General features: G+C 48.0%; 1 non-coding gene across 1 annotated transcript; it reads right to left on the reverse strand.

Moving 5' to 3' along the window:
• Nucleotides 1-15,469: 15,469 nt before the first annotated feature.
• Nucleotides 15,470-15,606, reverse strand: LOC114635158. Its single transcript, XR_003713414.1, has one exon. It is a non-coding gene; the product is annotated as a small nucleolar RNA SNORA2/SNORA34 family (small nucleolar RNA).
• Nucleotides 15,607-26,869: the final 11,263 nt, after the last annotated feature.

The following is a 26,869-nucleotide window of genomic DNA, read 5'->3' on the forward strand; positions in this document are numbered from 1 at the left end:
TCATGTGACGTAAGCAGTTAGAACATGTGAACCAAGCAGTTGGAATACATGCTATGGCGGGTCTGGAAGGTTCTAGATTCTTCTTGGACTGAGGTCAAAGGCTCTGTAAGATGCTGGCTAAGATAGCTAGTTAATGATCAAGAGGCGGAGGGTCAAGTCAGGTCCCGAGTTGCCGAACCTAGACCTGTGTCCTGTCCAGGGCACAACTGACCACCCAGACCACCAACTTCCTGATACTGCCCGGTCCTCCTGCCCTGCCTCCTCCATGGCTAACCAGTGCTTTGCTCGCTGCCTCCTCCCTCGCTGCCAAGGCAAAGATACCTGCTTCTTTCTCAGAAATTCCTCATTCTGCCTTGGAGGAGTCAATTCCCCAGCCTGCCCGAAGCATTCATTTGTTTAAAACACTTCTAGTATCCAAGACGCCCCTACGGGACAGGCAAGAGCAGATTTAGAAGCAAGAGAGGCTGGAGCCCTTAAATCACATGTTGGGCCAAATAATCAAAGAATCTTTCCCAAATTTGTCAACGGTGGTCCTGGACCTGGCTGCCCAGTAATGACTCGCTCTCGATGACAGATCTCGAGCAAATGCGTTTTGGAAGCAATCAGTATATGCTGAATAGGATCCCATTTTACAAGCGTTTTATCTACTCTTAAGGACATGGGAGATGAGGAAAACAGATAAGCCTCTCTATTAATATTGATTAGACCATTATATATCTGAAAAAGAGATTTCAGTCAGAGATGATTGCATCTCCCCACAGCAGCCTTCCTTCCTGAGTCGAATCGTTTAATCTGCTCTCAGCACGGGAAGTTGGTGTGTGTGTTGGGGGGGAAGGTGAGGTACAGGAGGGCTTTGAGCCTTCTTCATCCTGGGCAGTGGGCAGGAGAGAGGTACTGGCTGAGAAGGGCTGAGGCACTTTCTTGCCTTCTCTGCGGCTGCACATAGGGCTCAGAGAGGGGACCATCAGACGGTGACAGCATCAGAAAGGATGGAGTGAAACCGGAAGTAATGCTCAACTGTAGGTGTTCAGAAGCTGAGGACCAAGAACCTTCTGTGGTGGTACAGCTAACGACCAAGAGGCCGTGGTTATAAACTAATGACCAAGAGTCAATGGTCATACACACAGGCCTAGTTATTGTCGATGCTCAGAGAAAATAATAAGCATTAAAAATGTCTGTCCTTGGGCTGGAGAGATGGCTCAGTGGTTAAGAGCACTGACTGCACTTCCAGAGGTCCTGAGTTCAAATCCCAGCAACCACATGGTGGCTCACAACCATCTGTAATGAGATCTGATGCCCTCTTCTGGTGTGTCTGAAGATAGCTACAGTGTATTCATATATAAATAAATAAATCTTTAAAAAAAAAAATGTCTGTCCTTGATGGGCAGTGGTGTGCGCCCTTCATCCCAGCACCAGAGAGGCAGAGTCAGATGGATCTCCATAAATCTGAGGCCAGCCTAGACTAGATAGTGTGTTCTACGCCAGCAAGGGCTACTTCATGAGATCCTGTCTCAAAAAAAAAAAAAAAAAACAAAAACAAAATAGGACTGAACAAACAAAAGAAGTTAGCCCTTGGGTTGAGGTAGGTGGCTAGTCTCGCATGCAGGAGATCTTGACTTTGTTCCTTGGCAAAGCAAGAACAAGCAAATACAAATCAATCAGTCAACCATCAATCAATAATTTCCCTTGTCAGTAATCAAAACAATGCAAAGTTAAGTTTAAACAATTTTTAAAAATGCCATCAGATTGTCAAGCAATCTTTTTTAAAAAAAATCATCAACAACCAGGGCTGGCATGGCTGACAGGATAGCTCCCGTTATCCTGTGTTACCCTGGAAATAGACGTGAGGACTGTACGGAGCAGAGAAAACCCTGAAGGAGTAACGTCCTGAGTGGACTGTGTTGTTGATGTGGACGCGGCCATGTCAAGGACCCCACGGACTCTCTAGTCTGTACAGGAACTGCAAAGCCTTCCCCCTTGGGGTGAGGTTCAGAGGCATGATAAAACCTTCCTCAGGGGACTGCCTGCCAGTGTTGACAGTGCGTGCACCGCATCTCCCCATTGAATGTTTATGGGCTGAAGACTGCGCCCCCACATCTAAGGAGACTAGCTAAACCTGTCTCCTTGATCCAGTGCTACACCACAAACCCCACCTCCTTGTTTATGTAATGACTCCGCCTCCTCCTTGAGCTGTGTCCAATAACCCCGCCTCCTCCTTCAGCTGTGTGCAATAACCCCGCCTCCCTGTTCAACTGGATATATTAAACACACTGAGCTTCTGAGCTTTCTCCAGCAGTGAGGCTAGACCACCTGATTCCAGCCTGTTTTCTCCTCCCCCCTTCCCTTCTTCTCCTCCTCTCCCCCTCCCCTCTTCCTCTGTGTGTGTACATGTGTGTGTGTGAGGGGGGTGGGGGATTCTGTTCAAGTCCCTGAAGCCATGCGTGGATGCAGAAGTGGACAACCCTTTCTTTTTGAAGTATTTACTTTAAAAAAAATTGAATTCATTTTGAAAATGAGGACGGAGTTGTGTGAGGGAATGGTGGAACACAGGATGCTTCTGAATGCATGTTTTTCAGAAGACAAGGTACGGAGTGAGGCGCCACTGGAGACTATGGAGCAAGTCAGTCCTGGCCCTCGAAGAACACACCATTTAGAAGAAGAAACGAAGAAGCAGCTAAAGCTTCATGAAATGTGAAAGCTTTAAAACAGAGGAAAAAAATGGGAGCTGGGTGGGAAACGGTGGTCAGAGAGAGCTTTCTCTAGGTGCTGGCCTTGAGTCAAGTCATGAGGAAGTACAAAACAGCAAACCACAGCGGGGCAGGGGTGTGTGTTGAGGTGTGTGTGAGAAGAGTATGTTCAAAGGTCCTGGGGCAAGAGATTTGTAGATGAACAGAGCAGAGGCCAGGGAGGACACAGAAGATGAGACCACGTAGGCAGCAGCTGGAGGAGTGGCAGGGTGGGTAGGCTTTCAGGTGGAAGATGTTCCACAGGTCCTAATTGGTCGTGGGCCAGGGGAGCCCTGCAGAGTTGCAACCCCACCACCCTGGCCTTCATGATTGCGTAGCCGACACTTTTATTTCTATACACTGTTGGCCGCTACTCTTTGAGAGGTCACTGAGGCCGCTATGATAGTGGCTTAAGGGACATAACAGAGGAACCCGGAAGAACAATTAGGAACAAGGTGTATGAGAAACGGCAGTGGCTGAGACTAGGGCTTTCAAAAGGAGCTGTGGACCCCTAACCTTACCCAGGTACAAACCCCTCGGACCCAACAACACTGCTCTGGGAAGAGATGGAACACACAGAGGCTCGTGCACACATATGTCCTCTGGAGTGCTCAGTTACAGAGACAAAAGCTGCAAACGACATAGATGCTGGCAATGAGGAGGCCAGGTAAGCCATGGTGCATGACCACACAGCTCAGAAAAGGACCGCTTTGAAGACTGTTTAAACATGTAGAGGAAGATATCTATCTGTCTGTCTGTCTGTCTGTCTATCTATCTCTGTCTATTGAATCGAGAGATAAAATCAAGATAGAAAACTGAAGTATGTTATGACATTGGTGTGTGTGAAAGCCAGGGGTCAACCTCAGGTCTAGCTCCTTAGCAACTGTCTACTCTGCTGTTTGCTTTTGTGTTTGTTTTGTCTCATGTAGCTCAGGCTGACCTAGAACTCAGTACTTAGCCAAGGATGACTTGAAACTTGTGATCCGTATGTTCTTGCCACACTACTGCTGGGGTTACAGGTATACAACATCACTCCACCTTTATCCATTCCTGGGAATCCAGGCCTGGCCTAAGCAAGCCCTCTACTGAGTTGTATCCCTAGCCCGGCCTATTGTTTTGAGGTAGCATCTCTAATTGGAACCTGAGGCTCACCTATTAGACTAGGCTAGCTGGCCAGCTCCAGGGATCTTCCAGCCTCTGCTTCTGCAGTGCTGGGATTACAGTCACAAGTCACCGTGTGTGTGTGTGTGTGTCCATGTGTATGTGTGAGCATGTGCCTGCACTAGGGTTGTCAGGCGTTCATGCTTGCGTGGCGAGCATTTTACTGACAGACCTAACTTCTTAGCCTCACCATGCCATTTGAAGGAAAAGCTAATGTTTTTCTTTCTGTCTAAAATAAACACCAAAATGTCACTGGTAACTCTTGGGGTGACCTATGTGCCATTTAATTTTTCCTCTGCATTTCAGCCTTTTCCAAACGTCTTATAATAGGCACACCATTTTACAACGGAGAAAACAAAAAAAAAATCGTTTAAAAAAAAAAAAAACAGTAAGCAAATCTTTCTTAAGACGAGGGGAAGCAGGCATGCAAGTGGGAAAGAGAGACACGGGTGAAGGAAAGGGAAGAGTGGGGTGAAGCAAGCTCCACACGAGCCTCTCCAGCCAGTGGACCAGAGCGGTGACGACCCCACAAGGTGCATCCTGAGGCTCGCTCAGTTCTCTCTTGTCAATCTCCTCCTTGCATGTTTTCCCTAGACCTTGATAATAAAGCTTGCAGAAGGGGTCGAATGCGCATGCGCGACAGAGTTTTGGTCCTCCGCGGATGCAATGCAGGTTGTGGGACTGTAGTGGGTGGAGCCTTGCTGGAGAAATTGGTTGCTCTGAGCATGCTCGCTCAAGGTTTCGATTCAGGTCTTGGGAGCTGTTTCCTGCCCATGGTGCTTTCTGATCTGCCCAGATGTGGAAGAGTTTCCGTAGGAACAGCTGGAAGCCGCTCGTCACCTTGCCTTTCTTTCCCCCGACAATGCACTGTGTCCTTTTGGACCTCAAGCCACGGTAACCCTTTCTTCCTTTTTAGTTGCATCGTGCAGGGATTCTATCATAACAAGAAGGCGGCTAACCCTCTGTGTTGGAGTTTGAATTGATCCGTCCTACTGAAAGACTCAACGTGTGCAGGCTAACTGTGTTAGCCTCCTAACTTGGCACGTGTGAGAGGTGACTGGATCACGTGCGGTACTGTGAGTTCATCCACGGCTGGCTTCTGAGCTGAATGGAGTGTTATCTACAGGGCCTGGCTGGAAGAAGAGGGGAACTGGGAACACTATGTCTTGTCCCCAGATTCCTCCTGCATCTTCTTCTACATCATAATCTCTGTGAGGTGAGCAGCTTTTCCTCCATCACTGTGCTTCTGCCTTCTACAGCATAAAAACGATGGCGCCAGCTGACTGGTTCAAAACCTCTGAGACTGTGAAACCAAAGCCAGTCTTCTTTATGTCACTCTCCTCAGGCTCATCACAGTGACAGACAATGGCAAAAACAAGGGTTGTAGTCTATTTTACAGTGCCACAACAGAATACACAGACTGGACAAATAAAGCAAGCAAGCAAACAAACAAACAAACAAACAAGCACTTTTTTTTTTTAAAACTGTGCTGGAAATTGAGAAGTACAAGGTTGAGGAGCCTGCCTCTGGCAAGGGCCTATCTATGTTCAGCTTCTTCCCATGGTGGAAGGCTGGAGTTCTGACAGGGCGTGATGTGAAGGCACACATGATCAAACTCAGAGCTATGGCCTTTGTATGAGCAGCGTTAATCTGTTCGTGAGGGCAGAGCCCTTGTAGTATAGGCAGGTTTTTAAAGGTCTTAAAGCTGTTGCAGTAAGGATTCTGTTCCTAGGACATTATTTTGGGGAACCCTGCCCCCCAAGTATTAGGCACAGGCCTGTGGGATGCTCCTGAGGTGTGTGGATGCCTGGGCTCTATGTCATCGCTTTCTGTCACCTCACCCTGCTCTCCCTCTATCTTTAAATGCTCAGCCTTCCACAGCAGGGCCCTGAGTGTGGCTTCTAGGACCAGGACTAATGGCTAGATCACTTGGGTTAGACTCTGGGCGCAGGCACGGCTCTTTTTGACTCAGAGGTCTCAGCTGTGAAAGGGGATACCTTCATACCTGCCCTTATGGGGAAATCCCAGAGGACCAGCATGCTTTGTTGGGGTGGCTACAATGGTTTCAACTTTTGTCTCCCTTCAGCATAGCATCTGCTTCCCAGCAGGAGAGACTTGTTGACACGAACATTAGACCAGTGTTACTCCCAAGGCAACTCTGTACCATGGCCTCAGGAAATGTTCCCATGGACTATTATCCTGGGAACCTCTTGCTGCTCCAGTGTGTTGAGGCCCAGGAAAGATATATGACCAGGAGTGTGACACAGGGTCCTTGGAGAGGGGACAACAGAGCCCCATGAAAGTTATGGAGGACCAGAAAGGGGAGTGCTTCAAGCCGGGGTATAGTCAAGGGTTCTGAGAGGGGGAATTAATATAAGGTTGGAAAGTTGGGCATAGTGTGGGAAATTCAGGTTTGAACTTAGAATTCACTGTCCAGGGATGCATTCCGGGAGGAGCACATTTCTTAGTCAGAGGACACTTGCTGGATTAACATTCAGAGGAAGAGAGAGGCTGATTAACATTCCTCACACCACAGGGGAGGGAACCCACCTGCCCATAAGGAAGGCTCAGAGGACACAGGCACATTCCAGGAGATTCAGGATGGGAGGTGGTCAGGAAGCTGGGCCCTTAACGTAATAAACCTGGGCAAACAGAAGGCACTCATTGTCATAAAAATAATGTGCAAATCTGAGTCACCTAGAGACAGGACCTGGGAAGGTCAGCCTTTGTGGTTGCCCTCCTGAACACTGTATAAAAAGTGTTTCCAACTTTGGCTTGGGGGTTCTTCTTGCCTGCATTCGAGAGAACCCCGGTGCACCGGTTATCAGTAAACCTCATGGTTTTGCAGTGAATCCCCTGTCTGTGAGTGTTTCTGCTGGAGCGCGGCCTGTGGTGTGGATCATAAGAGTCCAACAATAGCTTTGGCCACAGGTTCCAGAAAATGATAGAAAAGGAGCCAGGAAGACCAGAGAGTCTCATCAATGGGGATAGCACAGTACTGTGTGTGTGTGTGCGCGTGGGTGTGTGTGTGTGTGCGTGGGTATGCACGTGTGCGTGCGTGGGTGTGGGTGTGTATGCGTGGGTATGCACGTGTGCGTGCATGCGTGTGTGTGTGTGTGTGCACGTAGGTGTGGGTGTGCACGTGTGCATGCGTGTGTATGTGTGTGTGTGTGTGTGTGCACGTAGGTGTGGGTGTGCACGTGTGCATGCGTGTGTATGTGTGCGTGTGTGTGTGCACGTAGGTGTGGGTGTGCACGTGTGCGTGCGCGTGTATGTGTGCGTGTGTGTGTGCACGTAGGTGTGGGTGTGCACGTGTGCGTGCGCGTGTGTGCATGGATGTGTGCGTGTGTGTGTGGGTGCGTGTGTGCACGTGTGCATGCGTGCATGTGTGTGCGTGCGTGGGTGTGTGTGCATGTGTGTGTTCGTGTGTGTGTGTGCGTGTGTGTGGGTGTGTGTGTATGTGTGTGTGTGCTCGAGAGAGAGAGACAGAGAGAGACAGAGACAGAGAGATAAACACACAGAGAGAAACAGAGAGAGAGAGAGAGAGAGAGAGAGAGAGAGAGAGAGAGAGAGAGAGAGAGACTCTAGCTTGGGGGATAGGGCAGACAAGGGAGCCCAGGGCCCTGCTCTGAGATGGTTCATGGAGATAAGTTAGTTGGGTAAGAATAAGGTCTTGTCTACTGTTTGGAATTCAAAAATGCTAAAAAAAAATGCTTTTATTTTTCATACATGAGGCAACAGCACAAGAGATAAACCTCTCCCTACCAGTGTGTGTGTGTACAACTTTTCCTATCCGACCCTCTGTGAAGCCTGCTCTTCTCCTAGAAGCCTTTTCTCCCATCCTCCCTCTGGGCTGTGATCAGGCCAAGTTGGCTGGGGTGACCCTCTCCGAGACTTGACTTCTTTACCTGCAGGTCAAAAAGGCTGAGGGTAACCGTGACCCTTGGAGTGCGTAGGACTTGTGGGAGCATGCAGGTCAGGCAGGGCAGCAGTCAACCCTGGCAGTGTGGCAAGAAGCTGCTGTCTGCAGGGTTTCCGTGCTTATGTCATGAACCTCACAACAGTCTCAGTGACTGTCACTGGCTCCCTTTATAAATGGAGGCTTATAGGTCATGAGTGAGTCACTTGAAGGTGTCTTGTGGGGACCTGGGAGTTGTTGGCATCCATCTTACCAGGGTTTGGGAGCAGGGACCCAGTAGCACACTCTCACAAGAATCTCTGGAAGGTGCCCTAGCTTCTCTGAACTCTTTGGCTCTGGTTCTTTTAGCCCTGGAAAGTCTCAGGGTTCAGATTGGCACACTGTCTTTTCTCTGGGTCAAGGACTAAAGCATTCAATCCCCACAGGGCTGGACGGTCATTAAGTGGAGTGGGAAGTGGCCAAGCCAGTGCAAACACATCTGCTGCCAAAATGGTGGCAGCGGCTGCTCCTGCAGAGTACAGAGTGCTCTGGCAACAGCTGCTTCTTGGCTCTGCTGGTCGGCACCTCTGGAGTTTGGGTTCAGTGTGGTCAGGGGCTCTGATCTTTCAAGAGAAGCTAAAATCTCTTGATTTCTAAAGCATTGGTCCAAACTTATTTCTTCTCAGCGGTATTTTGAAACAGCATGTGGATAGATAGATAGACTGTGGCAGGTCTCATTCCTGCCAAGGCCCAGGCAAACTGGGGTAAAAGAAATCTGTGCTGTGATTCTTGGGATGTAATGCTGGTTCCTCAGTGATGCTGTTTTTCTGGAGTGGGAAACTTTCCAGAGGTCCTTTCCTCTCCCCTGACACCCCACCACCTCCCAAATACACTTCAGCATAGTCAAGGGTGGGGTGGGTGTAGGTGAGAGTGAGCTCTGAGTTCAGTCATCTCTGAGTTGTTTTCTTTCTTTTTCTTTAAAGATTTATTTATTTTATTTATATGAGTAGCTGTCTTCAGACACACCAGAAGAAGGAAGGCATCGGATCCCATTACAGATGGTTGTGAGCCACCATGTGGTTGTTGGGAATTGAACACGGGACCTCTGGAAGAACAGTCAGTGTTCTTAACTGCTAAGGCATCTCTCCAGCCCCTCTGAGTTGTTTTCTATCTGGACTTTGAACAGCAGTATGAAATGTCACCCTATTATGGACTAAAGCCCCTCATGAATACTCTTTTTTCTCAATTTTTCTTTTCCCCAGGAAGATTGGCAAGTTAGTAACTAGGCAAGGTGCATGTCCACCATGTTTGAATACAAGCAACAAGCAGGAGCCAGTTGTCATGAGCCAGGTAGGACAATTGGCAGACAAGAGAGGGTCATGTGACTTCTGATGCTGTGTTATCAGACCAGGCTACAAAATAGGTGTTTCCCATGCTCAGAAAATCAAGTAAACAATCAAAATTCTAGCTTGAAAATCTCATTATGGAAATGGAAACTAAAAATACATAATAGCTTTTAACGAAGGGATTCCAGGGAGCTGGAGGGATGGCTCAGCAGTTCAGAGTCATTATTGCCGGATCAGATGACCAGAGTTTGATCCCAGCCCCCCCACATCTGGCAACTCATAAGGGCCTGTGAGTCCACCTCTAAGGGATCTGATGCTTCTCTTCTGACTCCAAGGGCACCTGCACACACATACATGTGCTCAAATACATAAATGAAAATTTAAACATTTAAGAAAGGGGGGGGGGTCAGAGAGATGGCTCAGATGATTGAGTGTATTTACTTTCTTCCAGTGTGCAGCAATTCAGTCCCCATAACTCATATCGGGCGGTTCAAAACTACCTGCAACTCTAGTTCCCAGATATCTGATGTCCTCTTGTGACCTCTGAGGCCACTTACACACATGTGGTAGACATTTACACACAGAGATAGACATACACACACACACACACACACACACACACAGAGAGAGAGAGAGAGACAGATAGACAGACAGACAGACATATGTATACACACATGATAGCACATATACATATGAATAAAAGTATCTCTTTAAAAAGGGATTACAAAGGGGCTAAGGAGATGGCTTAGCAATGAAGAACTCTAACTCTTCTTGCATAGGACCTGCGTTCAGTTCCCAGGTCCCACGTGGTGGCTTATAACCATCCCAACTCTAGTTCCAGGGCATCCAATGACATCTTCTGACCTTCTTGGGCACCAGCACACATGTCACACACACACATGCAAGCAGAACTTATACACATAAAATAAAATAAGTAAATCTAGGGAAATGATTCCAGAACTAAAATATATATTTGTTGAAATTAAGAACTTGATGAACTGGTTTAATAGCAGATTAGACACAGTCACAGAGGAAATTACTGAAATTACCACATCTTCAAGCAAGCTAGCTGGGCTGCTGAGTCTGCTAAGTGAGTGAGTACAGTAACCGAGTCTCTCCAGCAGGGCGCTGCTGGGGCCTCTTTCTTCTCTCCCCCACCTTGTTTCTCTCGGTTGTGGGTTGGCCAGCCATGCGCCCACATGCTCCCAGTCTCAGTCCTTCCGCAGCCTCTCAGCTGAGAGCCCAAGGACTTGAGATCAGTCAGTCCCCAGCCACCTCCTGGCCCGGGGATCCCCAACCCAAGAGCTCTGTGCCCCCGTGGAACTTCAGACTGAGTGAGAACTACCCCCTGCTGGGTGGGGCCCCATTGCACCCATCTGATGCCATGCGCGGAGTAAACTCAGTCAAGACTCCTGGGCTCCAGTCTCTTTGGAACCGTAGGAATCACAACAGCCCAACAAGATTCAAGATCCCATGCCCGTGCCCACGCATGAGCTAATTATTCCCCACAGAGTAAGAAGACAGAACACAAAGATGCTTAGTTTGCATTTCACTGAGGTCTCTGAGGAGAGGAGGAAAGAGGTGAGAGAGGAGAGTAGGAGGAATACTTGAAATTTCTGTTGTGAAGGGAAGATATCAGTCTAAGCTTCCCAAAGGCTCTAAAAGTGGCTTGGTGGAGACACAGGAGTAATCAATCAGTCATTGGCTCAGAGGGTCAGAAAGCAGGCTGGGAATTCCTGGGACTAGATCCCAATGGAGTCAGTGAGTCTCACATAAGGAGAGTGGGACTTGGAAAGTGATGGAAACAAAGTTTTCATTAACTTATTACAAGGATTTACTCATGTGCATACTTACTTGTTCATCCATTCACTGCCTATTTGCTGAATCTCTGCAACGCCACTGAAGGAATCTCAAGTCTCAGCTCAAACTTAAAAATTAACTTCCCCAGAGACACGACCTGGGAGAAGCACATTCCCAAGACTTACACACACATTCCAGGAGGAGGGCCCAATATAAGAAGTAATCAGGAAGCTGGGCCCTTAGTGTAATAAGCCTGGGTAAACAGGAGCTACTTAGCTAACACTCATTGTTATAAGATGATGTGCAAATCCCAGTTACCTAGAAACCGAGTGTGGGAACGGCTATTTGAGGTCGGCCTTTGTGGTTATTGTCTAAGAGGTGATTGTAAAACTGCCCTTATGAACTCTGTGAAAATTCATATAAAAACTGCTCTTAGCTTTAGTTCATGGTTCCTCTTGCCCGTGTGTGTGGGAACCCCAGTGCACTGGTTATCAATAAACCTCTTGCTTTTACATCTAATCCCCTGTCCATGAGTGTTTCTGCAGGAGCACGTCTCCAGTTTGGATCTTAGGGCCCAATACCACCTGTCTACAAAGTGGAAAATCTTAGTATTAAAGGATATATCCATCCTTGAATGAACTAGCGTAGGGTTCAGTGTCCAGGAAGCTGGGAGCGAGATGGTCCCTGGAGTTATGTGGCGATCCCATTTGTGGTAGGTTTAGGGACACAGGAAGTAGGATGGGAAATGACTCAAACAAATGCTTGTGAAGTTGTTGGCCTAACAGCGAAGAGAGCCAACAAAAGGAAATTTGGGATCCAAACAAATTCTTTGATAATCCAAACAGGCTTCACCACAGAGTATCCAAGAATCAGACCTATTCAGTGTTCAGATTTTATTTCATCATCCTGAAAGCTAATACGCTGCTGCCTTGCTTTACTATAGGAAAAGACAAAGGGTTTTGTGTGATGGTGTGAATTTCAGAGAGAAGGTAGCATAGGCCCTCTGGAGACCACATGTGAGGTGGCAGTGAGCACCAGAAAGGACAGAACTAGGACTATCCCCGTTGTCCAACCCAGAAGTTAGGAAAGCTTGGGACATCTGAGCTGCGAGCAAACATGACCTCTGGCTTCCCTTACGATGCACGGGCTTTGCAGCCCTCAGGCATCTTTGAGAATGTGATGACCATCTCTACTAAGAAAGTGTCCTGACAAACAACATTCTCCGTGAATACTCAAGACTATGCTAAGCCTCAGAGATTCTCTGGGTAGAGGGGTTCGACTGGGTTCTCTATGAAAAAGACAGACGTTACTTTGAACTTTGTGTAGTAAAGAGCCCCAAGAATATTCTTGGTGGAGAATGGGACTCTTGGGGTCTTTAGGAGGGACATCAGTGAGTGGAGAGTCCACAGAGGGAAACTCTTCTAAGGAAGGAACCCTGCCCCTGGGGGGGCCTGAGAGATCAATTCTAGCTGTTATTAGCAACCAAATCAGTAGGAAATTGTGAAGGCTCCTGACCTGGCAGGATGAGGCTTTAGGAGGGTGCTGGTTGCTGGGGCCATGTTACCTCCTCTTCCACATGCTCAAGTCTCCAGAGCAACCAGGGCTTGGGGGAGGCTCCTGATTTCCCAGTGTGCCTGAGGCTGGCTCAGCCTTCCAGGGGTCCTCCAGAACACAGCTCAGGGACCCAGATAGAACCTGACTAGGTTTGATGAGAGTGGTTCAGCTCTGGGATTTTTCTCTCCTTGTTTTCCCCTTCTGTGTCTCTCTCCCATCTTGCCTCTTGCCTTCCCCCTCTGCTGCAGGGAGAACACAAAGAGGAGGCGGGGACACAGGCACCACACACCGAACTCTCATTTTCTTTCAAGAAAAAAAATTATGATTATTAAAGATTTAATCTTTGGGTCTAAAAATATCGCAGTGCAAATGTTTCTGATCTCTCTCTCTCTCTCTCTCTCTCTCTCTCTCTCTCTCTCTCTCTCTCTCTCTCTCTGTCCTTAACTGGTTTCTCTGATCAGCCCTGGGGATAGGTGTGAAAGGCGCTGGACTCTTTAGCAACTGAGAGGGGAAGCTGGATGAAGGCAGGTGCAGTTGGAGGGAGGGAGGTGAAGATATGCGGTATCTAGGACTTGCTCTGACTAGAGTGCCCTGTGGGTGGGGTGTTGAGACAGCATCAGCCTGTGCTAAAGACAGGCAAGTCATTTCTGGTCACACTGGACTCTAAGGTACATTTCTTCCCAGTGAATGTTTGGTTTGGAGTTTATTGATTCCATTTGCTGAAGCCTTTTCCTTAAATATTTTTTGAGTCTAATGCACACCGTACGCACCCATAATGGCTCTAGCTAGCCTTGTTTTTCTGCAGCAGCAATAAAGCAATTTGGATGAGATGAAATTGAACTCAGAGGCATGGGGAGAGGGTGGCTAGAGATGCGAGCCACAGAAGAATGGGCTCCAGATGAAAGAGTGGGAGGTGGGGTGGGGCAGGGCACATGAGCGAAAGGGCCTTGTGGGTGGAGAGAGATGGAGAGAAGGAAGAAAGAGAAGAAGGAAGAAAGGAGAGAAGGAGAAAAGAAGGCAGGCAAGGGAGGAGAGAGGGAAACACAGAAACATGGGGCCAGGGGAAGGAGGAAGGAAGGAAGGAAGAAAAAAGGGAGGAAGGGAGAAAGGAAGTGAGGAGGAAAGCAGGCAAATGGCCATAGTACAACCACTAGCAAGTTGTTACCTGGGCTTATATGTGGGTTAAGCCTGTGGGTGACACTTCTGTTGTGGTTTGAATGTGGAATGTCCCCCACAGGTCATGTGTTTAAACACTTGGTTCCCAGCTGGGAAATGTTGTTTTGGAAAGTAGCAGAACCTTTATGGAGAGCGAGGGGGCAGAACCTTGCTTCAGGAAGTGGGTCACTAGGGGCAGATATTAAGTTTTCCTGTTTTCTCTTGGCTTCCTGCCCTGTCAAGATATGAGGGAGTCCCAGATGCTTCTCTGACACCAGCCATCATGCCTTCTCCATGATGGTCTTTCTTTCCTTAAACTGGGAGCCCAAATAAGCCACTTCTCCTTTAAATTGCTTCTTGTTGGGCATTTGGTTATAACAATGAGAAAAACAACTAATACACACCTCTCTTTCCTCACCTAAGCTTTTATGAAGATAGGCTCCCATGTTAGAGAACATGTGTCCACATCCCTGACTCTCAATGTCTAACCGGCATGTTTTATGAGAAGGACAACTCTTAGGTTGGTTCCCAGCTGGCATGAACCAATCGCAGCATCCCTATCCGTCTTTGTCCCGGCTCCATTGATAGGCAGAGAAGTCATGTAATCTAACACCAAGCCTGTCACTGCTCGGGATTGTCCATGGTCATTGGTTCAAGAATTACCTTGTGATAGAAATTGGTCCAGTTAGGAAGGGACCGGTCAGTCAGAGAGGGATTTTTGTTCACAGTTGTGCAAACCCCTCTGGTTGTGAGAAGAGAAGTGTGGAGCTTCATGGGGGAGGGGCTGCTTACGTGGGGTTGAGACTGAGAGACTGACACATGAGGAGGGCAGAGCATAGAGAATCACAAAAGACAGGGTGGCATCTTCTTACTAACAACAGCAGAAACCTCTGGGTTTTTGTTTGTTTTTTTGTTTTGTTTTTGTTTTTCGAGACAGGGTGTCTCTGTGTAACCCTGACTCTCCTGAAACTCACTCTGTAGACCAGGCTGGCCTCTAACTCAGAAATCTGCCTGCCTCTGACTCCCAAGTGCTGGGATTAAAGGCGTGTGTCACCACTGCCTGGCAAAACCTCTGGGTTAAATTCACCCTGAAACTTACATTTCCTCTGGACTTCCTGGGTACATAGACATAACATTTTTAAATTTTCATATTTTTCAGTTTTATATGCACATATAATGAGTTTTAGGTGTTTACACACACACACACACACACACACACACCATTGTCCTCTCACAATTCCTCCATGCTCTTTCTCCCCTTTTTCCTAATAGTCCTCTTGCACTTTGGTGTGTGTGTGCATGTGACCCTGAGTTTAGTCATGGGTATTTACAAGAACATGGGTTGGGAGAGATTTAGAGAAATATGAGCATCTCAGCAGTGAAGAAAATGGACCTCTGTGGTGCTTTGAATATGCTTGGCCCAGGGAGTGGTACTATTAGGAGGTGTGGCCTTGTTGGTGTAGGCGTGGCCTTGGTGTAGGTGTGGCCTTGTTGGTGTAGGTGTGGCTTTGTTGGAGGAAGTGTGCCACTGTAGGGGCAGGCAATGGGACCCTCCTCTTCCTAACATGTGGAAGCCAGTCTTCTAGCAGCCTTCAGATGAAGATGTAGAACTCTCAGTTCCTCCTACACCATGACTCCCTGGATGCTGCCATGTTCCCACCTTGATGATACTGAACTGAACATCTGAACCTGTAAGCCAGCCCCAAATAAATGTTGTCCTTAAAAGAGTTGCCTTGGTCATGGTGTTTGTTCACAGCAATGGAAACCCTAACTAGGATAACCCCCTCTTCCCCAGAACTATTTTTTTTCTTTTTTTTTTTTCTTCTTCCAGATGTTTCTTTCTAATGAATTGACCATTAGATTTATACATTTCTAAAATGGCCAACAGACCATAGAAAGACATTTCTGTAGGCTCCTGCTTGAAACCAACAGCTTCAGTAAACTGCCGGCCTTGATTCAGGGCCAATTCCCCAGAACTATTAACTGTCAGTAGTTTCCTGGGGGGAGGGACCTCATAAGACCCTCCCCCATCTAGATGACATGTTGATGTGGCCAATCTTGTATAAGTCCTATGTAAGTAACCATAGCTGCTGTGTGTTCACACATGTAATGGCCACCTGGTGTCCAGAAGACAGCATGTCACAGCATTCTTCTCCATCTTCTTAGATCTTCTGTTTAGGGCCAGGTACTCAACGGTCATCTATTCTCAGCACTGAAACAAGTTAGACTCTTTATTACCCCTTCCTCATTGTAAAAAAACAAAACAAAACAAAAACAAAACCCAAACACATAAAGCAAAACTAATCAAGCAAGCAAACAAAAAAAACAAACATCTCTGATCAAGGTTTAGAGCAAGGCTAAGTATTTAGAAGGCAGTTTGACACCGTATCTTTTTAACAAAACAACAGCAGTTGAGTCTGTCTTAGGTCTCTGATGACCTCCTTGATCAAGGCTCTTGATCAAGGCTCTTGATCAAGTGTATGGACCAGGTATGACCTCCCCCCAATGGAGTGAGCCTCAAATCCAACCAGAAGGTTCACTCCTTTAATAGTCATGCCACTATTGCACCAGCAGACACATCTTGCCTGGCAGGTTGTTGCTGTAGCTTGCAGGGCTCCCAGCTGGGTAATGACTTCTTTTCAAAGAACAACCTGCAGAACACCTCCTGGCACTGTGAAAGCCAGCCAGCAGGGAGGGAGTTTCCAGGTCAGTCCTAGCTTGATTTAGCTATATCCTTCAACCCAGGTGTGTGATATCTTTAGAAATGGGATCTTACTTCCTAGCTGTAGTGGGTAGCCAAGTTGCTCAAGAATTTTGAGTTGGTTTTCTGTCCTCTTTTTTTTTTTAAACATAAAAATTTTTATTAAAACATACACAAAATGTGAAAGACATATGTAATAAGTCATTAGTAAAAATGGTAAAATTGGTCAAAAAAATTACAGATATGTTAGCACTGTAATAAAGTCTAGTATACAAATTAAACATCTGTCATATATATATATATGTATCTGACATCCCAGGGTCTTCCCGCCATTACTACTACCGCTACTACTATTTTGAGACAGGGCCATATGTAATTCTTTATGTGGTTGTGCATGAGCTTGAACTACCAGTTCTCTTGCCTTCACTTCTCAAGTATTGAGATTACAGGTCCGTGCCACCTTGCTCTGCTTGCGGTATCCTCAACTTTGTCCCTTGGTCCTAGTCCAGCTTCAGTCTCAGCCCCAGTAACACTCATAAAACCTCCTTGACTTTAATTTAAATTTCCAGGTACTTTCTTCTCCTAAGGCTCACCAGAAGCTGCAGCAGGAATTAGTGGTGGGAAGTGTGGCCAGCGGTGAGGGAGCCAGAGAAAGTGTAGCTTAAATATCCTCAATAACCTGCCCGCCCTTTTTGTACATCAAACTGCCAAGAGCAAAGTTAGCAAACTGTTCTTGACTAGTAAAATTATATAGTGGATGGTAAGAGACAGCAGCGTGGGGGTCAAGGCTACAAGACACGCGGAGAACTTGCACTCTAATTGATGAGCCTTGCTTCCTGTGTGACCTAGAGGACCTTCCACCTCTTCTGTGACACTCTCCAGATCTTGTATTCAGTTGCAGTTATTTATATAGTAATCCGACTTGCTGGTTGGGTCAGGGAACAACTTTCCACCAGAGCTGATGGGGGAGCCCGGAGAGATGGGAGGAGCCTCAGAGATGGGCGGGGCTAGGAGGATGGGCGGGGATAGAGAGGTGGGCGGGGATAAAGGAGTGGGCGGGGCTCAAAAGATGGGCAGAGCTGGAAAGATGGGCAGCCTCTGGGATTCACAAAAGCAGAGTGCTGGTGGGGTTGTTAAAAAGTCTGGCTCTGTAGACTGTCACCTTCACCTTTCTTTTAAATTCAGGAGAGCATAAAAGAAAATGTATGGCTGTGGAACAGAAGGTCATTGTTCTACTTTTTAAAGACTGTAGTGGAGTTATGGTCTTGGCAGACTAATTTGTAGAGATCAAATACATTTCCACATTGATGAGGCGACAGTGTAAATGACCAGGGCACACTGGGAGTCTGAGCACAGGTCAGAGCTAGTGAGGAGACATAGAAGTCAACTCTTGGCCCAGAAAGGGGAGCTTTTCCAGCTGGACAGCAGTGACGTCCTTGTTCCTCGCTGTCACCACCAGTGGGGTCAAGTTAGAACTGATGCTCCTTGGGGATGCTGAGACCTGGGGATGCTGAGACCTGGGGATGCTGAGCCTGGGACCTGCTTTCTGAATGTGGCCTCTGGCTAGAACAAGACTCCAGAGCATGTACGGCTTGGTGTGGCCCAGAATTAGACCTGGTGCAGACCTGGTTGGGCAAAGTGTACAGGGATCTAAATCGTGGACTCTAATCTAAGAGGTTTGGAAGTCCCCCTGTGGTCCCTGGGCAGGGATGTTCGAATACCAGAAGAAACTGTTAGGCAGAAGCCCTGAGGTCAGAACAAGGCAGTTGTATGACTGAAGATGGTGGCAGTGTCTGGGGCTTCATCTGATGATGCCACCAGGACCCCAGGAGAGGTCAGTTAGGGGTGGAGGATGCCAGGTTGGTCACCCAGAGACAAATGATTTGTTAATATTTCCTGGAGGCTAGCAAATTACCCAGAGGGCTGCACACAGGCTCGGGGGCTCACACTTTCCCAAGGTCATCCAAGGAAGGAAGATGGAAGAAAGAGCTCCAATAAGGGCTTTGATTGGGGGCAGGAGGTGTCCCTCTGGAATCTACTGTAAGGGGGGGGGCATAGCTCTGCTCTTGGGGCAAAAGCATGACTGTTCTGAGGGAAGACAGGGCTTCCTGTTTCTGACAGTGCAGCAGACACCACACCAGTTGAGCTCAGCCGGGGTTGGGGGAGCCTGGATAGGAGTGGTGAGCTATGGCAGAGTGAATTTTTTTTCTTGCCTATTAAAGGGGTGGGGTGTAAAGTTTCCTGTACTGGGGAACTTAAGTCTTTGGTGAAGTCTGAAAGAAATTTGAGGGTGCTGTGGCAATGTGTATTTGGAGATCTGACCTGGTTTGAGAGATCAAGGAAGGCTCCTCAGAGGAGGTAATTTTTAAGTGAACTCCAAGACACAAGCAGAAGCTAGTGGGATGCAGGGAGAGCACAGGTTTGCTTCATCAGGATGCAGAGGTGTGAGGCGGGGTGGGCATGGCCTTCGCTTCCTCATCCTATATGAAGACTCCTCCAGAATGCTTCACAGTGGGCTGTCCTATCTCCTGGCCAGACATCTTGACTGCTTGTCCTTCCTTTCTTTTGGTCTCAGTTGGCAACAGCTCCAGCCTTAAAGAGGCTTTATCATCTGAGCAGGGATGCATGGGGATTTGTGGCCCCCAAACCTCTGCTAGTCCATACGCCCTGCTGTTCAGTCAGGAGTGAGTGCATGATGCTGGCTACTCACTTAATGGCCCAGAAAGGAGGCAATCATGTACCTTCCATCTGAGAGCACACACAGAGGAAGCCCATTAGTGGCTGTACACGCGCACCAACCTCTATTAGTTGGAGCAAGAGCAAAGGGCAGCACGGGAAAGAAGGGATGCAGCCCTGCAGGGTGGAGCACACCACTTTCGGTGTGCTAGGGTCCTTGCAGAGGCTGCTGTGGAGGCTGGAGAGAATTGTGGGTTTGGGACCAATAAATAGCATTTTAGGAGACCTGGGAAGCAAGCTAAGGAAAAGGCAGGCCGATATTCACTTCCTCCTCATTCTTGCTTCGAAAGTAAATGATCCAGAGTGGAATCAAAACCACAGGAGTGGAAGCTCTCTTTCATTGGATGCCTCTGGGCTCCTACAGCGTTAGGCAGATGAACTTCAGTCAACAGGCAGGGGCAAGAGCTGACTGGCTTAGCCTGGCTCACAGGTGTGGGTGGCTGAAGCCTGACTTAGCCTCTCCAGTCTAGGGTGGCCCTGGTCATGAGATTTACCGCAAACCTTAGGGGACTTTTAGGGCGCAGAGCCTCGTGGATGCTTTCTGCTGTGTGTGGAGCTGAGACCATGGTCCAGGGTCTCCTGAGACTGCGGGGAGCAGTGTGTACGGTGTCCCTGATGGAGTCTCTACTTTACATCCATATAAGGAAGGACCAGAGCAGAATCAGCTAGAATCCCACGTGACTTCCCCAAGCCAACCTCGTGACCCTGAGCCATGGCTCTGGTGAGCCGGACAAGGAATGAACAGTCACAAAAACAGACCAGTGGGTCTAGGGGTAAGTGTTTGAGGTGTCCTGGTTAGGCTGATGGGGGCTGGCTGGAATATAGAGCAAGAGCAGATGCCAGGATTCACTGAACATCACAGTGAACTGTAAGAGATAGGTAAATACAGACATGTAGATACAGCTTCTTCCGCAGTGCCGCTGGGCGCATGATACAAGGCCCTGGCCGTCTGCATTGAAATGAACGAGGTGATAGGATTGCAGCCTCACATGAAAACTCCAGAGGCATTCCATACAATTCTAGAGCGGGCTTGCTCCTGATACCAGTACCCACTATTGGGGATGGTTTTCTGGCTACCACCTACTATTTCTTGATTCAACCAGGACAAGCCGCTGCTGTCTTGAGGCTGATTCACAGCCTCAGTTGCCTTAAACCCTGTCTAACGTGGATCTCTTAGAATGATTTGGGGTCTGCTCTGTGTGGTGTGGAGGCTGCTGACACTTCCCACCACCCCTGTAGCCCCGTTGTTGATAGGTTATTTTATTTCTGGGTCTTCTTTCTTCTGGTGTGTAGAGTACCCCCTTCTCTTCCCTCCTGTGCTCAAGACGTGATTTCGAGTTGGACACGGCAGCCTATACCACTAACAAAATAACTCATCTAAACCAAACTGAAGAAAACACGATTCCTTCTTGGGAGATACTTGATTCTAGTGAGTCATGCCCTTGATCTGAGAACAAATGTTTCTTAGCAGGTATCCTCAGGTCTCTTTCAGTCAGTCAGCGTGTGCCGACTCAGAGGTCCACACTGCCCCAAGCATCTCTCAAGAAGACTTCTTTGTTCTCTTACCAATTTATTTTAAGAGAGGTTTTCACATACTCCACACTGGCCTTAACATCCTATATGTTCAAGGATGACCTTGAACATCCAATGCTCTTGAGTGCAGAGATGACAGGACTTTGCCCTTGAGCTTGGTTTAGGTGGTGCCGGGCACTGGAGCCAAACTTGCTGTGTGTTAGGTAGGCCCTCTACCAATCGAGCTACAATTGAGCAATCAGTCGTTCTCAAAAGCTGGCAGGTGAACTTGAGAGATAAAACGATTTCTCAGACCCAGGCATTCGGAATATCTCAGAGAAAGTGGGAACTGTCTTGACTGGGAGTGAAGAGTGAGGTCCCTCTGCCTCCTCATTTTATTGACCCAGAGGTGGTGAATGACCTACTTAAAATCACAGCGGTGGTGAAGGACAGGGCCAGGAGTTAGACCTGTTTCCTTTGCATCTTAATGCAGCAAATTCCAGCAGAGAAGTGTGACATCAGAGGCACTAAGTAGGACCTTAGTTCTGGCTCCTCCCCTCCTCCATGCCTTGGGAACTGATGTCTTTTCTCTTTCCTTCCCATTCCAGCTTCACTAACCCCTCCGTCCCCTGGATGCTAAGGGTTTCACAGGATGCCAGGCTCATGTCAAGGACTTCCCTGGATCTGAGGTAAGACAGGCAGCTGCTGTGATGTCCATTTAAGCTGTCACTAAAAGACAGCAGAAGTGTACCGCATGGAGAGAACCGTGCTCTGTGTCCCCCTCGTAGGTGAGAGGGATGGCTCAAGGGGAGGATGAGCAGCTGCCTGGGGTCCAGGTTTAAGCAGCAATGGCTGATCCCCCAGCCACCTAGGTGGCCTAGGTAGCGTCTGTGCCAGAGGGCCATATAGAATGGGTATGGCACACTTTAGAGACTAGATCTTAACTTAGAACCTAGGAGTAAGGCATGCATGTCACCTATATCTGTTCTGCATACCACCTACAGCTGTTTTTGGCTGGAAGAGAGACCTGGGTGAAGCATCTGAGAAAGGGAGGCCCTGTAGAGGCCAGCGAGAAATGGATCCTTAGATTTACAGGAAGGAGTAGGCCTAAAGGAAGGGCCTAACACAAGCCCTTGGTACCACCTGCCATTGTTCCTCTGCCTATAGCAAGGTCCTTAGCAACCACTTTTTTTTTGGAAGGCAATGATGACTTTAGACTTTATCTTTCACAGTCTCCGACAGGGAGCACTTGATGCTTAAATCCCTCTGTGACACTTAGTTTTAATTGTCAACTTAACACAACCTGGAATCACTTGAGAAGAGCGTCTCAGGGATGGAACTGTCTTGATCAGGTTGGCCTGTGGGCATTCCGGTGGGGGATTGTCTTAGCTGTCTGAATCAGTGTGCAAAGACTCAACCTGAAAGTCGGCGTCACTATTCCCTAGGCTGGAACCTTGTACTGTATAGGGTAGAGAAAGCTAGCTGGTCACTAAGTATAAATAAATTTGAGCTTTCTTTACTCTGCCCCCTCAGAAAGGGTCTTACCATGTACCATTGGCTGGCCTGGGAGTCACTATGTAGATCAGCCTGGCTTTGAACTCACAGGGGTACACCCATCTCTGCCTCCCAAGGACATGGGGTTAAAGGTATGCACCACTGTTCTTGACTTTAGCTGTGCCATGACTAACTGTCTCAAGCTCCTGCCTGTGTTTTCCCTGCAGTGATGGACTATAAGCTGGAATCATGAGCCAAAATGAAGCCTTTCTCTTCTGAGTTGCTTTTGGTCAAGGCCTTCTATCACATCAACAGACATGAAGCCAGAACACCCTTCCCCCAACTTCAAAACTTTCTTTGCCCTTGATTTTTTCCTTATGGTGGCTCTTTATTTTCTTTCTTCTCATCCTCCAGCTAGGCTCTCTCTTCTTGACTGCACATTCTCTCTATAGCTTGGCGCTATTGAGTCCAGACACCAAGTACCCACCTTGGGTTGACTCATTCCCCTGTTTATTTCTCTACTCGTTCAGCAAATATTTGTGGACACCGAATATGGCAGGACATAGGTTCTAAGGTATCAAGATGGAGAGATCTCTGCTTACAGGCAGAGAGAGGGAGAGAAGAGAGAGACAGAGACAGAGAGACACAGAGAACACTCACAGCAGATTTACCGAGACATCAGGCATCCGGTGTTGTTGAGAAACAAGGACAGTGATTGCTTCCAAGGGTGGTCAAGGAAACCTGTGCAAGGCGGTGACGTCCATGACATAAGAGGCAAACCTTTTTGGCCCAAAGCTTAGCACAACCCAGGGCTGTAAGGCTGAAGAAGTAAAGGGAATGGAGAGGAACAGAAGCAAGAAGATGGGACATGGGGGAGGTTTGTGCAGAGTTAGTCCGCTGGGCCAGGAACTGGCTTCTTGTTTTGATGTGACGAGGCTCTTCTGGGAACTATTCTACTCCATGGAGAGATGGTTTATACACTGAAGCGGTAGTGGGGAGATGGGCAGGAGATGCAGGGGTGAATAAGCATAGGACCAGGTCTCGAGGGAGGCCATTGGAATATGAGAACTACAGAAGCCCGGTGGACAGGTCCCATTGTATCTTGGCTGTGGGGAGTGAAGTGTGAAGGAAAAGCAAGGTTGGGGATACTTCTGGACCTTCCTCAGGCAACAGAGCTCATGGCTGACTAAACGCAGAGAGCAGAGCACAGAGCTGTCTTTGGAGAGGTACACAAGAGTCCTCTAATCTCCTTTTGTAACGCCCCAAGCTTGAAGTGCCTCAAGCCTGTGCCTCATCCTTGTTGTGCTCCTGAGTTCCAGGTTCGCTCACCTGGCCACCTCCTGGGTGTCTCTTTAAGTGTGTTTCACAAGACCCCAAAGTGAATTTGTTAACCTGAAAACCAACCCCGAGTTCATCCTCTTTTCCTCTTTCCTCTTGCCACACCCTGAGTTTAAAGTCCCGTCAGTACAAGCTCCAACGTTCTGAGCCCCCTCCCACTTTTATCGAGCCAACGTCTGCCCCGCGGACCCACCAAAGCTTTTTTTCAGAAAACAAATCGAACCGTGTAATTTTCTTTCTCAACTTCTTTAATTACTCCTTTTGTGCTTCTAACAAATTGAGTTCCCTTGGAGCTCCTGCCTCAGCCTGCCTCTCCATCGCCCTTTCTGATCATACCTAGGTACCACCCTACCCTAAGCACAGCCCATTATAGTCCCATAAGCAAGTCTCTCTCAGTACCTCAGGCCTTTGATCACTATCATGGCCTCCCCTGGCTCCTCCCACCCTCTCACGCTGGCTGTCCTTGAAGCTCACACTTGCAGAGTGGGTTCTCCTGGGACCCTTCCTTAATTCTCTTTACACTCTATCCAATGAAGACTGCTGGACAGCTGACACTCCCAAGTCACACTCAAGGACAATGCTCAACATTTCCCATTTCCCGTGTCTGTGAATGGCTCCCCGACACATCTGGTGCCCAATGTCAAAACCCTTCTCACTTCCCCAGGGTTCCTCGGTCTCACCATTCAGTCAGCTACCAAGTCTGATTAACTCCAGTTCCTAAAATGCCCCAGATTGGTTCTCTTCCGATTGCCCCCCAATACTGAAAATCTCCTTGTAAGAGCTTTCCTGAATGTCACCAGCTAGTTATTTATGACGTTTTGAGTTATCAACCTTCCTTTCCAGACAGCAGGAGCAGGAAGGCAGGACGTTCCTCCACGTTGATCTAATGAACTATGTTCCTTGTTCAAGGAGTACACCTTTCAATCCTCCAAAATATTAGACTCCCGCTTACCTTCCCCATCTCCCTACCCCGTACTCAGTTACATAACCCTCATCTCTCAGATTCCTGGCCAAATGTCAGCTCCTATAGGAGTTCTCAGGCCCCAAATCACACACCCAAAGCATTGTGTGATCCACCCGAGGTGTGTGGACCCACGCTTACCCAATTGTCTGTCATGCTTTCCATGTGAGTTGGACACTCAGTCGAGCGTCTTAGCAGGTCTGTGTTCCTCTCGTCCCTTAGTGTCCAGAGCTCTGTAGGAGCTTCTGGGAATTAATGCAGGAGGCTAGGACAGGCAAACTGTGACATTTTCCCAGAAGTTCTCCATCTCTCTGAAGGGGCTCTTCTATCATCACATGATTCCTGTGTGGGGACTGATTCTGACGTGTTCTAGTGACATGGAGACAAGGGACTGTAACACAGTCTAGGCGGGCATATGCATGTGGTTCCCGGTTCTGCCTTTCTGTTAGCAGTATCAGGATCCACCAATACCCCAGCTCAGCACAAGTGGGGCAGCAAAGTCCAGGACTGGGAGTCTTGAGTCTGCCCCCATCCTCTGGTTCATCAGATGTCTCTGTATGGCATATGGAGGAGGGTAAAACAGAGCCAGGGATGGATAGGTCCCATGGAGCTCTGAGAATGCTGTGGAGTATTACAGTTCTTAAAAGAGGAACAAAGAAGTTTGGGCAGCATTTTCAGGGAGGGCAGTTAGCCAGGGTCCTGGGTCCCACGATGGCAGCATGGCCACTCTGATGTCAGCCTCTACAGGCAATGAGAGCATGGCCAGGCAGGCAGGAGAGCCCAAGATCCAATGATGAGTGCTTCAGGAGAGAGAGCCCTTCCTCAAGTGTTACAGTTCAGTAAAGACAGCCACTCTCAGATGATTCCTTGGTGAAATAACTTGTGTACTTTATTCCATTTGGACAAGGAACATATGAGTCTTGGGGAGTGGGATGGGATTTGGGTGGTAAATGTTTTCTATTGGCTGAGGTTAAGATGTTGGTGATACTCTATTTGCACTGGAAAAGACTCCAGGTGCTGCATTATGTGACTGATGTCCCATGATCCTCGCAGTCGGGTGTCTGCCTATGAGTTCTAGAGCATGCACAGAGAGGGAGGGAGCAGCTCCACTCCTGATGTCCACAAACCTCTGATGTTCCAAGAGCTTGAGCATGCCCTACCTCACCAGCTCTTAAGCCCATCTGGTGGCATGGTCCACATGCCCTTCGTATGTCGTTTAGAGATGGCTCAAAGTAGATCTGAGAGCTTCCTCCCCCTGACACATGTCTTCATTCACCTTCTCCCTCTGTAGGTTATTATTACGTGACATTTTATTATTTGTATAACACATGTGTTAACGACTGCATGCCTATCTTAGAATCTAAACTCACAGAAAGAAGGAACTGGACCTGCGAAAACCTCTGGGGGAGTCTGAGTATTTAAGGGAAGTGAGCAAGGACTCCACATTTAGCCATCCATGGCACTCAGAGCCCCTTTTGGTGTGCAAGATGGGGAGAAAATGTACGTGGCCCTTCCTAGAAGGACCCTGTCCCTCTGTGTTGTCTGCTTTGAGAACAAATGCAGAAGTAGCCCCCTGGTATTTCCTCCTTTCCCAGAGTCCTGGTGTTGAAGGAGACCTTGGAAACTGTGACTCAGTTTCTCTTTTGGAGTTGGAATTCTTCCAGTGGCGTTCTTTGCTGATCTCACAGTCAGCATTGGAAGGGACCTTGGACACAACAGTTGTTACTTGTTTGGACTTCCTAGACCAAGAAACAGCTCTGAGTTAATTCTCTCCTGCCTTGAGCCAATTGTATCTCATGGTTATTGTTTTCTGGGCCCTGTCCACATGATAGTTCTCCTAGGGGTGAAATTACTTTCCAGAATCTTCTGGGCTCTTCCTGTGACCAGGCCTGGGATCTCAATCCAACCCTTCTTTGGAAGACTGAGTAGGGATCGTGAGTGGGACTGGCAAGGGCTGGCAAGTCCCCATATGGATCTTTCCCCTTATTGCCCTTCCTCCCACAGCAAAGACTTCCTCCTGTGTGCCTTCTGGGTCCTCCACAACTGTCACTCATCTCTGACTTAGCTAAATGCATGTCACCCAGAGGACAGGAACATTTGATTGCTGGGGGAAGGTGGGGGAGGGAAAGCCTTTTCTTTTTTTAAGCTTTTCAAAAAGTGAGTCATGATTGGCCTAAAAATAGCCCGTGGAAATCAGAAGAAACAAACACATACAAAAAAAAAAAAGATACTAAAAATCCGGAGTGCCTAATTATAGGCGAAAAGGAAATGCTTTGGCGGAATTGGGATTCCAGTGACGTTTTCCTACTTTCTTTGAATCAAACATTGTGCATGGGAGTGAAATAGTCTCACTCCTAATAAATTTTCCAACCCAGGGACTCAAAGTTCCTCTGCCATGCTATTTACAGCCTTCCTGGGCATCCCTGAGTCTTCGACACTTGGACACACGCCCCTCTCTGCTTTTCCCTGGACAACCTCCGTATGCCA

This window comes from Grammomys surdaster, unplaced genomic scaffold (assembly GCF_004785775.1).
Source record: "Grammomys surdaster isolate TR1022 unplaced genomic scaffold, NIH_TR_1.0 1164, whole genome shotgun sequence".
NCBI lineage: Eukaryota > Metazoa > Chordata > Mammalia > Rodentia > Muridae > Grammomys > Grammomys surdaster.